This window comes from Sus scrofa, chromosome 14 (assembly GCF_000003025.6).
Source record: "Sus scrofa isolate TJ Tabasco breed Duroc chromosome 14, Sscrofa11.1, whole genome shotgun sequence".
NCBI lineage: Eukaryota > Metazoa > Chordata > Mammalia > Artiodactyla > Suidae > Sus > Sus scrofa.
The window spans coordinates 129179810-129195322 of NC_010456.5; the positions used below are offsets into that span (position 1 = coordinate 129179810).

The 15513-nt window shown below is 53.0% G+C and overlaps 1 protein-coding gene across 2 annotated transcripts in view; it reads left to right on the plus strand.

Annotated features, from left to right (window-relative positions):
- Positions 1 to 15513, plus strand: part of GRK5 (G protein-coupled receptor kinase 5) — a 237203-nt gene that overhangs the window by 65877 nt on the left and 155813 nt on the right. The gene's annotated exons all lie outside the window — the stretch shown is intronic.

The following is a 15513-nucleotide window of genomic DNA, read 5'->3' on the forward strand; positions in this document are numbered from 1 at the left end:
GGCCTTAAAGAGGTGGATGCTCACAGCGTGCCTCAGGAATGCTTGCGTGCCTCGGGGGTCACTTCTCAGGGGACCCCTGGACTGACACGAGCCCATGGAAGAGACAGTCTGAAATCCGACATGCCTGGGAGGTGGCTCAGCGCTCCTCCCCGCCCTCCTCCCATGACCAGCTTTTACTGCCCCCTGAGCTCATCATAGAAAGATGAACAGGGTAGTTCCATCCTGGAGGGCTCAGCATCCAGGAGAAAGGCCAGGAGGGGCAGATTTTCTGATGAAAGCTGGCCTGGGAGGGGGCAGGGAGTGGGCAAGCTGGTGGCAGGGTAGAGGGTGAGGGGCATTTGGTGGCACAGCAAGGGCCTCTTGCCCCGAGCACACATGCCTTTCACAGCATGGGCGATTCTTGAGGGCTCTTGAGGAGTCCTGCGGCCCCTGGCATCCCATGGCTAAGGCCGCCTTGAGACCTGCGGGGTGAGGAGGCGGCGATGTGTTCCAGGCTGCGAGCCAGGGCCCAGGTGCACGCACGTCATCACTGCTCCATGGTGCAGGAGTGCTCCTGCTGGAGGCGCTCTCACTGGGTTTTGGGGGGCAGTGAAGTGGAAGCAAAGCATGTGAAAAACAGGGCAACCTCGGGAGAGTGTGACGTCTTGGTTCTGCTCCTGGAGAGGCTGTGGGTTGGTGCACATGCCTCATGCTGATGGTGGTGGAGCCGGCACGAATCTCACCACCTGGCCACGTAGGCTGTCTGGATGCTGTGGCCTCCTTTTCCACTTGCATTCCTGCTGTTCTGACCCCACGGATCCAGTGCTTGAGTTGTACCAGGGCCAGGATGGGAAAAGCCCTGGATGCAAGAACAGTGTTGGGACTTTACCTGTAGGCAGCCGGCATCCCTGGGCAGGGCCCAGGGAATTAGAGGCTTTCGTGCCTTTAACTGGAGGACTTTTCCCTGTCTGTGCAGAGCGATTGTGCTGAAGGGGAAGAAGAGTGACTTTAAAATATTGGTGCGTGGAGTTCCCATTGTGGTACAGCGGAAATGAATCTGACTAGGAACCATGAGGTTGCAGGTTCGATCCTCGGCCTTGCTCAGTGGGTTAAAGATCTGGTGTTGCTGTGAGCTGTGGTGTAGGTTGCAGATGTGGCTCAGATCTGGCATTGGTGTGGCTGTAGCGTAGGCCGGCAGCTGTAGCTCTGATTAGAGCCCTAGCCTGGGAACCTCCATATGCTATGAGTGTGGCCCTAAAAAGCAAAAAAAAAAAAAAAAAGTTGGTACAGGGAGAAGTTATATTTGGTAATAGATTGTCCAGGCATGCCTCGTCTGAGTGACAGTAGCGGTCCACACTTGGACGAATGCAAAGCGATCCTCTGAGCCTTTGGGCCAGCACACACGTTGCCTCTAGCTTACAAGTGGGACTTTTCTCCTTGGCTCTGCCACCTGCAAGGTAGTGGCAGTCAGCTTGCTCTGGCCTGCCCAGCTGGTGCCCTTCCATCCATTTCTCCGTTGTCACTCAAAGATGGGTCTAACAGCCCTGATCTGCTCTCATCCACTCTCCAGTCCACTCAGTCTTTATAGGTTGATACCTGTTTTATTTCATGTTATTTTAGGGGTCTCAGGAAGGAGAGAGAATAAACGTGTTGTTATTCGGCTCTGCCGTGCTTGCCCGGATGTGAACCTGGGCTTTCCAGGTGTTGGATGGCCACAAAACATAGAATTTACCGTCTTAACCTTTTTTTTTTTTTGGTCACCCTGGGGCATTTGGAAGTTCCTGGGGCCAGGGATCAGATCTGAACCGTAGCTGCAACTTAGACCGAAGCTGTGACAATGCCTGATCCTTTAACTCACTGTGCTGGGCCGGGGATCGAACCTGTGTCCTGGCACTCCAGAGTCACCACTGATCCCATTGCGCCACAGCAGGAACTCCCACTTTAACGTGTGCAGTTGAGCACTCTTCGTTACCGTCACCGTCTGTGCAACCATTACCATCATCCGTTTCCAGAACTTTTTTATCATCCCAAACAGAAACTCTCTACCCGTTAAAAAAATAGCATCTCCCCCTTAGCTTCTGGTAACCTCTGTTCTGCCTCCTGCCTTTATGGATTTGCCTACTCTAGTCGCTTCGTATTAGCGGAGACATACAGTATTTGCCCTTTTGTGTCTGGCTTACTTAGCACAATCTTCTCGTATTCCACATCGTAGTACATAATAGTATTTCCTTTCCTTTTTTGGCTAAATGCTATCCCAATGTCTGGATATCCGTAACTGGTGGACCCTTGGGTTGTTTCTTCCTTGTGACTCTTGTGAACATAGGGCTGCTGTGAACACCGGTGTACAGGTATTCGTTCAAGACTCCTGTGTTCAGTTTTGCAGGTGTGTACCCGGAAATGGAATTGCTGGAGGGAAATGAAATTCTGCGCTTCCTGTTCTGAGGAGCTGCTCTCCTGTCTCTCTTGCAGAATGCTGTGGAGGTGGTGATTTCCCCCTGGGTCTACTTCTTGCATTTCAGGACTTTGCTCATTCTGGCTCAGCCCAAGATCTGCCCCCATTTACCACCGTGTCCTGCCTCCATGCCTGGGAGGGGTCAAGTCCTTTCACCTCTCCTGGACCTGGTGCCAGTCCTGCCTTTACCGCCTCCCTTGGGGACAATTTGCTCCTCCCTGCTGCTTCCACGGCGGTTCTTGTGGGTCTGACTCAGTGATCCAGATCCCAGTTTAGGAGTCCTGCTGTGGTGCAGTGGGCTCAGTGGCGTCTCTGGAGCGCTGGGATGCAGGTTCAATCCCTGGCCCGTCACGGTATGCTCAGGATGTGGTGTTGTCACAGCTGTGGCTTAGAGGGATGTGGCTGGAAACTGCAGCTCAGATCTGATCCCTGGTCCTGGAACTCCATATGCTGTGGGCGGCCAAAAACAAAAACAAAAACCCAGATCCCAATTTACAAAGAAACGTGGGTGGGTGATCTCTGCTCTGAATCCCTCTTCTGCCCCTTTTCTCTTGCTCTTGAGGTCCCATTACGTGTCAGGCACACCGAAGGCAACCATGCATGGACGGGTCGTAGCAGCTCAGCCCATGCTTCTATGTCCAGCCAGCCCGTGACCGCCAGTGGGCAAGCTGCTGCTCTGCAATCAGCCTCCATGTGGCATCCTTTTCACAGGGAGGGATCTGGCTGGCCCCTGGCATGAGTGTGCTGAGCCTTCCATGCTAGCAGGCTGCTGCAGGTTCCCGGGGTGCTGCCTGGCGGCCTCCCCTCTTGGGCCTCTGCCCATTTGGAAGCGTGCCCTCTAGCACTGCCATCCCTGAACCAGGCCATCAGGTCATCTGATCCCTCACGGGGGGCCGGGAAGCCTGGCTGAACACTACAACTATAAACCAGTGACGGAGAAGCGGGCAGCCACTTCCTGAGCTTGGTGGATGGGTTTGGTGCACCTGAGCCTCTGAGTTCTTAGGGGTGGTCTTGTTGCACAGAAAACAGCCCGCGTGGCCTGTCACCCCAAAAGCTGGAAATCCAGCATTGTCTCTCGAGCCTGTTCTACTTCTCATTAACTCTGGTGATTCTCTGAATTGCCCATGTGTCTGGCTTAGGTGATCGCTGTGGCTTCCTACGTGGTGTCACCTCGACTGATGTGTGCCCCACTCTGATCTGCCTGCTTGCGGCACAGCCATCCTAGGGTTGGAATCTGAGCTGCACCCCCCACACCAGTGATTCCCTAACAGCCCCTCCCTGCGCAGATTCTGGGCCCCTGAGTGTGCATGCGCCCTCCCGCCCACCGCCCTGTTTCATGCGTGCAGTTCTCTGACCCCAGTTTGTTGTCTCCGCCACATGTGCACCCACTTCTCTTCGCAGCCTGTGCTCCCCGGACTGCTTGGTAATGGTCTGTTCTCCTGGCCTGTCTCCCTCCCCAACCTAGCCAGGTCCCATGCCGCTGTGTCCCTAGCTCTGTAGATCAGGGCCTGGGCACAGTGGCTGCTGGAGAAATGTGGGCTCTGGGGTTGGACAGACCCCTGGGTGGATGGACTGAGGCCCTGGATCCGGTTTCTCATCTGGGGTGTGAAAGGTTGGCTCCAGGGTCAGGACATTCAGTGGCTGGACACAGCTAACTGGAGTAGAGACAGGTGCTCCAGGAGTTGTCCGTAGACTCCAGGGTCAGTGGAGGCCCCGGAGGCTTGGGGAGGGCTTTCTAGAAGCATTTGAACTTCTATCACTTGAGCAAATCAGACTGAGTGTCTAACCATAAAGGCAAATTCTCATAAGAAGGCAGGTCTGGGAGTTCCTGTCATGGCTCAGCGGTTAGTGAACCTGACTAGCATCCATGAGGACATGGGTTTGATCCCTGGTCTCACTCAATGGGTTAAGGATCCGGCGTTGCCATGAGCCATGGTGTAGGTCACAGACGTGGCTTGGATCCTGTGTTGCTGTGGCTGTGGCGTACACCAGCGGCTACAGTTCCGATTGGACCCCTAGCCTGGAAGCCTCCATATGCCCTGAGTGCACCCCTAAAAGACAAAAGAGGCCAAAAGAAAAAAAAAAAAAAAAAAAAAGGCAGGTCTGGAGTTCCCGTTGTGGCTCAGTGGTTAACTCCAACTAGCATCATTGAGGATGCAGGTTCGATCCCTGGCCTTGCTTAGTGGGTTAAGGATCCCGTGTTGCCATGAGCTATGGTGTAGGCTGCAGACGTGGCTTGGATCCCTCTTTGCTGTGGCTGTGATGTAGGTTGGCAGCTACAGCTCCAATTGGATCTCTAGTTTGGGAACCTCCATGTGCCGCAACTGCGGCCCTAAAGAGAGCAAGAAAAGAGAAGGCAGGTATGTGGGACTAGGAGGAGCCAGCAGTTACTCCACTTGCCAGGGCCTGACGAGCCATGAGCAGACTGCTGACCTGGGTCCAGTGCTTTCTCTAAGCCTGGACAATCCCAAGTGCCCATGCAAATGGGTCCTTCTGCAAGAGTGGGTGGTGCGTCTTGGTGCTTCTCAGAGGTGGCAAGAGGCGTGGACTGCTTCCCATTTTTTTGTTTCGTTCTGAGGCTATAAGGTCATTAAATTTTTTTAAAATTTCACAAGAAGGTCACAAACACTATAAGCCCTTAAAACAATTTACTTTTTTTTTTTTTCTGTTTAAGGCCACACTTGTGGCATATGGAAAGTTCCCAGGCTAGGGGTCCCATCGGAGCTGCAGCTCCCAGCCTACGCCACAGCCACAGCAACGTAGGACCTCAGCCACATCCTACACCGCAGCTCACGGCAGTGCCATATCCTTAGCCCACTGAGTGAGGCCAGGGATCGAACCCTCATCCTCATGGATACTAGTTGAGTGCATAACCCACTGAGCCACAGTGGGAATTCCTGATTTACTCTTTTAAAGATGGTGCTTGTTAAGCAAAAACTGCATAGCAACTCTAGGTACAAAGTAATGTCAGGATGTGTAGGGAATACTGACTCAGAGTGCCCTGCAGGCCGGGTGGAGCTGGGATCACGAAGAAGTGTCCCTGGGGCTGAATGTAGTGTCATTTGAACGTGGTATAAAATATTTGCTCTTGAGGCTTCTCTGAAAGTGAGGCCAGGTCCCCCCTCCCATCCCCATCCTCACCTCCCCACCCCCAGGCCCTGCCAGTCCTTCTTCAAGGCTGGGAAATGAGGACCCGGGGTGGGGCCTGGGGGAGGGAGCAACTCACACACATTCCTGAGGCTGGGAGTTGCCAGGTTTCTGGAATGCCCTGTCCCTGGACTCCCTGGCCAAGTGCTAATGGGGCTGTTACAGGGGGAGGCTGGTTCCTAGGGTGGAGCAGCCTCCTGGGGTGGAGCGGCCTCCTGGGGTGGAGCAGCATCCTGGGGTGGAGCAGCCTCCTCGGGCAGAGCAGCAGCTGAATGCCCACCCTCTGGCGACTGGCCTGCTCTGTGGGAGCCTGAACACTGATGGTTTCCTTGAGGTCTCAGAGTCACCAGGTCGGTCTGAACTGGACATCCCACCCCTTGCTCTGTGGATGGGATCAGGACTCCCCCTCCTGGCAGCGTAACTTGCTCAGGGTCACACCATTGCAGAGCTAAGAGGTGAACCTGGTTTTTCAAGGCCTGACCTGGGGCTGGGGGTGGGGTGGGGTGGAGGAGGGAAGTGTCTCCAGCAGGGGAATATTTCAAGGTGCATCTTTGTGTCCCCAGGGCCCAGCACGGAACCTGGCATGTCAGAACGAGGTCAGTGTATCTTTGTTGAGTGAGTAATAGTCACCAGCATTTCTTGAATGCCAGAAACTGTGGTAACTGCAAATCTATGGGATGCCATAGAATCCTCCCCCAGCTCTGGGCGGTAGGTGCTTTTACCCCTGTGTGCAGGTGAGGAAGCTGGAGTACAGATGGAAAAGAAACCTGCCCGCACCAGACAACTAATAAATGGAGCTGAGGTTTGGATCCAGGTAGTAGATCAAAGCCACTATCTAGACCCGCACTGTCCGATAGGAAGTTCGTGTGAGCCTCCTGTGAAATTAAAAATTTCTAGTTATTGGAGTTCCCGTAGTTCCCATTAAAAAAAAAGCAAAAGAGAAACCCCTGAAATTACATTAATAGTATATTTGATATAATCCACTATATGCAAAATTCTATAATTTTAACATGTCATCTATATAAATATTATTCGTAAGATATTCTGCAGGGTTCTTTTTTTTTTTTTCTTCCCATGCTAAGTGTTCAAAATCCAATGTGTATTTTAACATCTCAGTTTGGACCAGCCACGTCTCAAGTGCTCAAAAGCTACCTGTGTCTGGTGGTTTCTGTGCTGGGCCTTGCAAGCTCCGGACCGCTCTGCTAGTCTGTGAATGACCCTTAGGTGCTCTCACCAGGTGGGGGTGAGGAAGCGTGAGGGTCAGAGGGAATATCAGAGGCCACAGCAGCCCAGCCGTGTGCACTGGGTCTCTCCCCCTGAGTGGGAGCCGGGTGAAAGCTGCCACCTCGCAAAGGGATGTCGGCGAGAGGCTGTCCCTGAGAACGAAGCATCTCACCTGCCCTCCGGGCTGGGGCCTGGGAGGACACCCTGAGCTTCCAGCCCTGAGCTGGGGGGAGGCCTTGCCAGTCTGCGTGGGGATCTGGCTCTGAGCCGTGTTGCTTTTGGCCAAAGGCAGTTGCAAAATTCCCAGAGCTCAGAACAGGTACGATGTGTTCTTCGGAAAAGGTTACGAGCTTTCAGACATAACAGAGGTTCTGAGTATACAAATAGAGGACGTCTGAGGGCCGGTGTCAGGAGTGAAGTCATCAGACCAGGACATCACAGGGTCCGTGTGGGCTGACGCATTAGGGCACCTTAGGCTTGGAGGAGGCCTGCGGGGGAGGGACTAGAAATTCCAGGCCTGGGGGGGCAGGGGGGTCTCAGTGGAAAGGGGTAGTAATGCACTAGTGTTTTCGCAAATAGGTCTTGAATGAAAGGAGTTAAAACTGTCTCTTATAACGTTTCCTGGACAAGTCCTAAGGTTCAGTGGAGGAGGGTGGGTGGTAAGAAGCGCCCCCCCCCCGCCCCCTGTCTCCATTCCTGGCTTGGGGGCAGAGGGCAGAGGCATCTCTGGCCAGTCTCCTCTTAGACAAGGTTTCTGAAAAGTTTTCTGCATTGGGGTTGGAACGGTTGACTGGCCAGAGGAAGCATTCCGTTATGATGACTTGATTTATGCCACTGGGGACACTTTATACCGAGGCCCATCCACCAGCCCAGTAATACTTTGGTCCAAAGATCCAGCAAGGAAGGTGGATGCTGGGCTGAGAGGGCCTGGGGAGCAACTGAATAGCCAGGCCTATGGGGGCCATGGCAAAGTTCTTAAAATCCTACCCTGTGATACAGAAACAGGACTAGGGTGCCTGGGAAGAGAAGCAGTGTTGGGCAAAATATTTGAGCGCTAAGAAAACCCAACAGCCAGTTGATAAGGCTCCCTCCCCTGAGGCAGGAGTGGAGGAGCAGGGAGCTGCTGGGGCTGGGCCACAACTGGGAGGTAGTTCCCTCAACAGCCCTGCGGCCGAGTTCAAGTGCTTAGTCCTCAGCTTCCTGGCAGCAAGTCCTTGTGCAACACTGTCTCAGCTTCCCTGACTGCAAAATGGGTCTGATAACCCCTACTTTCCCTGCAAGTTCAACTTAGACACTGTACACTATAAAGGAGAAGCACTTTATAGGGCAAAACACTCCAGAAATCAGGGGTTATTATTTTTATTGACTGTACTGTGATTATTTTCTTTTTATTCATCCCATGGCCTTAAGGTATCATGTTGTTGTTTCATCTGGATTTTTAAAAATTTGTCTTGAGAATAACTTCAGATGTCGTCAGATATGGAGAGGACCATATACTGAAGCCTCTGTGCTTTTCAGCCCGCTTCAGCAATTCTTATTATTTCATCAGGGCAATTTTGAGCTCACTTAATAATTTCTCTCATTAATTGAGTTCCCAAAGTGTTTTAAGTCCTTTGAAGTACAATCTGCCCCCTTGTGGGAAAAAGAGTTTGTTTGTATATTAGGTTTTTTTGACTGACATGCTTGCTGCAACCTGTGATTGGCCTTTGAGCAGTTTTAATCCTTCAGTGGACCGGGTGGTCTTACGTGTGTGGCCTCTGTGGCCCCCTCGCCCTTCCTTAAGCCCTGAAGGCAGGATCAGTTCTCTCAGGAGTCTGTGGGCCTCAGTGGACTCTGCTTTTCAACTCGCTGTAATTTGAAGGGAAAAGGCTGTTGTGGAGTTTAAATGATTATTTACACGAGAAACCTGGGAGTGGCTGCAGGGGTTTCAAGGGAGCCAGGAAGTCTGTTGTCTCTGCTCGCATTAGCCTGCCAGGCAGGTGCCCCCTGGAAGTGGTCACTTTGGGGGACGGTCACCATTCCTTTGCCTGGGTGTGGCGGTTTCACTAGGAAAGCTGGGGAGGTGCGGAGTCAGGGGCGAAGGCCCATTGGGCTTCCTTTGGTCTGTTTCTACTCAAAGCTGCTGTATATAGTTCCAGCTTCGACTCTGGCGGTGGTGAGGGTCTGATGTCAACTCCAAGAGATATCATGTGTGTCCAGCTCACTCATCTGTCCCTTGTGCCTAGAATGGTGTGTGGCACATAGTAAGTGCTCAACACATTTCTGTTGAAGACCAGGGGAAGGGAGGGAAGGAAGGAAGGAAGGGGGGAAGGAGAAGCTACATCCGTCCATCTCCTGTTAATCGTCACTATGTTTTCATTTCAGGACAAAAATGGCATTAGAAAGTCCCCAACGGGAGTTCCCGTCGTGGCGCAGTGGTTAACGAATCCGACTAGGAACCATGAGGTTGCGGGTTCGGTCCTGCCCTTGCTCAGTGGGTTAATGATCCGGCGTTGCCGTGAGCTGTGGTGTAGGTTGCAGACACGGCTCGGATCCCGCATTGCTGTGGCTCTGGCGTAGACCGGTGGCTACAGCTCCGATTCAACCCTAGCCTGGGAACCTCCATATGCCACGGGAGCGGCCCAAGAAATAGCAACAACAACAAAAGACAAAAGACAAAAAAAAAAAAAAAAAAAGAAAGTCCCCAAGGAAAAAATGCCTGTTTCCTCTGGCATTAGAATACCTTGTCTACTTTTTGTAGAAATTGTATTCCAATTCCAGGCTTAGCTCCGATGACATTTCATCTTGTGTTTATTTATTTATTTCTTCTTTTTAGGGCTACATCCGTGGCATATGGAAGTTCCCCAGCTAGGGGTTGAACTGGGGCCGCAGCCTCCAGCCTACGCCACAGCCACAGCAGCGCCAGATCCGAGCTACATCCGTGACCTACACCACAGCTCACGGCAATGCCAGATCCTTAATCCACTGAGCAAGGCCAGGGATTGAACCCATATCGTCATGGCTACTAGTCAGATTCTTAATCCACTGAGCCACAACAGGAACTCTGACTTTTCATCCTTTAAAATGTTTCGAACCTTCTCTGACAAAATCCATGGTCACCTCCCCTGTCTCCAAGACTTCTGTCCATCCCTCTGTAGAGTCCAGATCGGGGGAGGGTCATTCTCTGCTTTCCCAAGTGCCCATGGCAAGCTGGTCACTGGGAGGGTGGCACTGTCACGTCCATGTCACCGTAGACGACCCAGGTTCAGAGAGGCGAAGTGATTGGTCCAGGTAGACACAGCTAGTGAATAGGGAGCCTTAGGTCCAAACTGAGCCTTGTCTGATTCCAAAACCCTGCATGGAGCTCAGGCTGCTCCTGGGTGCATCCGAATCCTAGGCTTTTGGCTCCCCCTCGGGGGCTCCCCTTCTAGGCTGGGTGGTCCTCATACGTGGGACCGGAGCACTCCCAGGGTTGGACTCTGGCAGCGTGTGTACCTCCTATGAGGGCACGATGCTGGCTGGCCACACAGCACCCCATGTGCTGCTCCCCACCCTGACTGCCCGTAGAGCCCTCCATCCCCCGGGGTTTACGAGCCTCGAGGGCAGGGGCACGGCCCTCTCCAGTCCAGGCTGCTGGGGTTTGTCAGGAGGTCCGCCAGGTGGGGAAGGCAAAGGGAATGGGAGGGGCTCTGAGCGCTGAATGTCAGCTCTGTCTTGCTAGTTGTAGTTACGTGTCTGTTGCATGGTCTAAGCACATAGTAGGTGCTTAATAAACACATTAACTGCATGAGTCACCTCTGAGCCCTGCTTCCTGACCTTCCCCAGACTGGCTTTATTGTGGGTTCTTGAGCTACTGCTGAGCATGGATGAGCCAGGCTGAGGGGCCACCCAGTGTGACCCTGTCCCCTGAGTGGACAGTAACTCCACCAGCTCTTACTGGTGTCACTGCTGCTGCCTGCCTGGAGTGTGTCCCCACACCCTGGCCCCATCAGATAAGGTCCTTCTGCGCTGACCTGCCTGTGGGGCCCTTCTTCTCACCTGCTCACTCAGTTTCTCATCTCCTGGACACTCGTGTCCTGAGCGGCCAGCAGGAGGGGGACACAGTGTCCAATACCCTAACCCCTGGTCTCAGGCGTGCCCTTGAACTTTCCTTTAAACAGCTCTCTGACCCCCAGCGGCACTTCAGGTCACATTCCCAGAAAGCCTGCAGATGAGGGCCGAGTCTGTTTATTTTCCAAGATTTCAAAAAACATGCCTTCCCCGCCCCACCCGCCTCTGACCTCAAACAAAACTTTTTTCTCTGCAACACTTGTATTTTTAACTTCATGAGAAAATATGGTAAGGGAGCATATTTTATTTTCAGAACTGTCATTTTAAAAGAGATTTTTAATTAAAAAAAAGACTTTGAGGGGTGGGAAGAATACTGTGGTCTCTTTGTTTTGGTTTGTGCTATGGGGGCTGCCACCTAGAACCCTCTTCTGCCCAAGTCATGTGTACGTGGCCCCTCCTCAGAGAGTCTGAGAGGTTTCTGCAGGTTGAACCTGGAGCTGTTTTGGTCATTGCTGCGATCAAGGATTTCTGAACGCCTTTTCCTCCCCTTCTGAAGACCTAGGACTGGACCTACTGAGGCCTGTAAACAGGCCTCTCCTTGGCAGGAGGAAGTGCTTAATGTCTTTGCTTTTGGGCGTGGTATTCTGGGCACAGTGTGGGGCAGGATGGGAGGCAGACCTGCCCTGCTTATGGCTTTCTCCTGTGGTTGGGGCGGGGCGGGCAAGGATGGCAGCAGCCTGCGGGCATTTTTATAGGCCCTGAATTCTCATCTGGTGGATGGAAGATCTGAGGCCCAGAGAGGGTAGGCGACTGGGCCATAGTCACACAGCCACGTGAATAGTGATGAGCAGAAGCCTGAAGAGAATGACTTCCTATGTCTTGGTCTTTGTGCTAGATGCCCCCGCTTCTTGAGTCTCCCCATGACCCAGCAGCAGTTTGTTGACTGAATTCCTGGAGGCAGTTTCATTAAGGTCCGGCTGAACTGTCTTTGGCCTGAGCGGGGTAGCCTAGGTAGGGTTCTCGTTTCCCATTTGTACAGCCGTGCTCTTTGTTCCGCGTTGATCAGGGCCAGGCCTGTCATATACCTACATTTTAGAGACCCTTTTAGAGTTTAAAACTGGTGGTTCCACAAGTACTTCTTAATGGAGAGGCTGCTTTGTGTTCAAGAAAAGTAGGAAAGCTGGTCACTGCTTGCCAGGAGGATTGCTTGGCAGGGGAGGGTGAATCATAAGAACCTCCAAGTGCTGAGCAGCTGCTGGAAGATGCCTCTATCCCCTTCTCTCCATCTCTGGCCCATATCACCTCTGTCCTTTGTTCTCACCTCTACGGCCACTATGCTGGTTCCAAGTCTCATTCTTTCTCTTTCCTGCATCTTTGCCATAGCCCCTGCAATACTTCCTGGTCTGGCCAACATCATGATGGCTCTGACACTTGCATCTGATCATGGCTTTCCTCCGGCAAACTGGCCCCAGTGTCTCCTGCCAGACTCCTGTCCCTTCCCAGCACCCCGTGATCCAGCCATTGCCAAGGACCCCTGACCCTCTGAAGCCTCTCTGCCTGGAATCGAATCTCACCTTTCTCTGCTTGCAGGACACCTGCTTGTTCTTGCAGGTCATGATGAAACATCCCTCTAGATTCCTTGGTTTGGTTCTTCCCCTCCTGTGCTCCTCCAGCCTTCTGTTCCTGTGGGTTCTGGAGCCCACTGTGTTGGGCAGAATCATCTGCTTCCTTACCTGTCTTGTCTCCTGGACTGGGCTCCCTAAGGAGGGGGCTTTTGTCCCTGTACTCCCAGCAGCAGCCCAGCGCAGTACAAGTCAAAGATGGAAGCACGTTGATTCAGTCAGTGCACCCAGGATGGAGCGGAGAGGATCATGGGAGAGCAGGAGGGACCGGAGAGGTGGTTCCTGGGATGAGCAGTGGGAGAGGCTTTGCGGGGAAAGGGGTGAGCCTGGAGTTGGCCCTTGAGGGTGACCCTGGTGGGGAGTGGACTTGGGGTGGGGGGTCTTCAGCAGTAGCAGCATCATGGTGGTGGCCACTGGAGCAGGTGGGCCACGCTGGGGGTAGGGGGTGGGGTGGTCGATGGGGTCTTTCTCCAGGACCTTCAGGTTTCCTGTGGCGTGATCTCTTCCACTTTCTGCAAGCTGGCCTCAGTAGCAAAGGAGTGTTCCTTGGGTTTCCAGAGGAACGCAAATCAGCAGGAGACTCCGTGAAATCTGTGCTGCCCTTTTAGCTATGCACCAAGGTAGGGGTTCAGCCTGGCATCCTTGGAAAAGCAGGCCTCTGGGCACAGGTTCCTTTCGGGATTACTTGTTCGGGTTTGGGATGGGTGGGTGGGAGGGTCCTGCCAGTGGCATTGGCTGTGACAGCGTGACCACAGCTGCCTCGGGCGCTGGTGGGTGCAGAGCTCTCTTCCCGGAGCCAGGAAGGAACTGTGTCCTCAGCCCTCCTCCTCGGCCTTCACGGTCGCCTGGTGCCTTTGCTCCGGGCTCATCCGCTCATTGTTTTTGGGCTGCTGCCTTAGGTGGGTGGCTATTTTGGGGGTCTTTCAGAGAATTCTAAAAAAATAAATAAGTGCCAAATGTAGTTCTTACCCCCAGGGAATAAGCACATTTGCAGTCCTACACCAATTTAAGGATGCCTTTTGCCAGCCAGGGCAGGGTAAGGCTCTCTAGTCCTATTGACTTCGTGGTTTCCAAAGCTCCCTTAATGACTTAATCTCAGTGACACTGAGCACTAGCTCTGGGTCAGGCCGTGCACTTAGCACCAGGGAGCATCGGCCTATGTCATCTTTCCGGCAGCCTCATGGGCAAGAATTGTCTCATTTTATAGGTAAAAAACTAAGGCCTAGAGAAGTTATGTACCACCTGTAGTTTAAGGCCAAAAGGCTAAGTGTGAGGCTCGCTTGCGCTCTTAAAGCCATCTCGTGAACAGGGAGGGAAAGTATTTTTATCTACCATTCAACACATGAGAAAATAGAGGCCCTGGAGTTCCCTGGTAGCTTGGAAGGTTAAGGACCCGGTGTTGTCATTTCTGTGGCTTGGGTCTCTGCTGTGACATGGGCTCCATCCCTGGCCTGGGGAACTTCCAAATGTCACAGGCACAGCTTTAAAAAAAAAAAAAAAAAAAAAAGAGGAAGAAAAAGAAAATAGAGACCTGAGAGTCATAGAGGCATATGCAGTGTGAACCCAGGCTCCTGACTGTGATGCAGCACGCCTGCCTCTGGCCACGCTCTTGGACTATTGATTGGCAGACAGATGCTGCTCTCCTGTGCGGTAGCTGTAAAGCCTTGAATACACGGTGCGCCTTCAGTGGAGCGGCAGCAGGGTACACAGTGTTCTAAGGAGTAAGGGACTCTTGTTTGGTCCACCCCTCCATCTTCCAGAGCACTGCCCATGGGCTGTCACTCCACGCCTCTGGAGGATGGGTGGCAGCAGGTCAGTTTATGTCGACCTGCCCTGTGTGGGGCGCAAGGCAGCTGCTCCCTTCTGCCCCTGGTGGTACAGTGGATGGTAGGAGTGGGTGGCGCCTAGGAGCTCCCTCAGGAGTCAGTGCCAGGAGGGGGTGGTGCAGGTGCTGCCCCAACCCCCACCTCTGCAGGCTGGGACCTCGTCAGGAGTGGGAACAATACCCTATTGTTATGTTAAACCTGAAATAGACACCTTTGGTGGAGGCAGGGCCGTGAGATGCATCCGTTAGGTTTAGTAATGACGGGGAGTCTGTCTTTCCAGATGCTTGACTATCACCTGCTGATCCCCTGGGGTCTGGGAGCGGCAGTACTTTCACTCCCCGCTCCTTGTATGGAGGGGAAGTGTCCAGTCCTGGGAGCAGCAGGGAGTGGGACAGGGCGGCTCAGGCTTCTGGGTTTGCAGAGGAGATGCATTTGTTCTTGTTCCTGACCCTTCCTAGGGGAGCAAAGGGCACCTGGATCTGGGTGAGATGCCTGTGGGGTGGTGGGAGAACTTTGCACAGACCCAAGTTGGAATCCCAGCTAACATTTATGGAGCACTTACTGGGTACACGAGCTCTGCTCAGCACTGTGAAAATGCTGCTGTGATGCATTGTTTGGTCCTCACACTGCAGGTCTCTGAGGTCAGCCCTGTTTGCTCATTTGTTCCCAAGCTCATTCATCAAGATTATCAAGCTCCAGGGAGTTCCTGTTGTGGTACAGCAGAGACGAATCTGACTGGGATCCACGAGGACCCAGGTTCAATACCTGGCCTTGCTCATTGGGTTAAGGATCCCTCCTGCAGGTGTGGATTGCAGATGCAGCTCTGATCCCTGCATTGCTGTGGCTGTGGTGTTCGACCCCTAGCCCGGGAACTTCCATATGCAGCAAGTGTGGCCTTAAGAAAAGAAAAAAATAAAAGGTCTGTCGAGCTCCAGGAGTTCCCTGGTGGCTCAGAGTGGGTTAATGATCTGGCATTATCACTGCTGTGGGGCAGGTTCCATCCCTGGCCCAAGAACTTCTGCATGCCTCAGGCACAGCCAAAAAAAAAAAAAAAAAAAAGGATTATTGAGCCTCTCCTATGTCCCAGGTACAATTCCAGGTGCTAACTAAGGCAGACAGACTCCTGTCTCCGGCAGCTTACACCCTGGTGGGAGTCATTCAGGAGCCGCAGAAGGCAGCAGAAAGCTGGCCCTTGCTTCTGAATGCTCTGTCCCTTGTCCCACCCCGACCATAT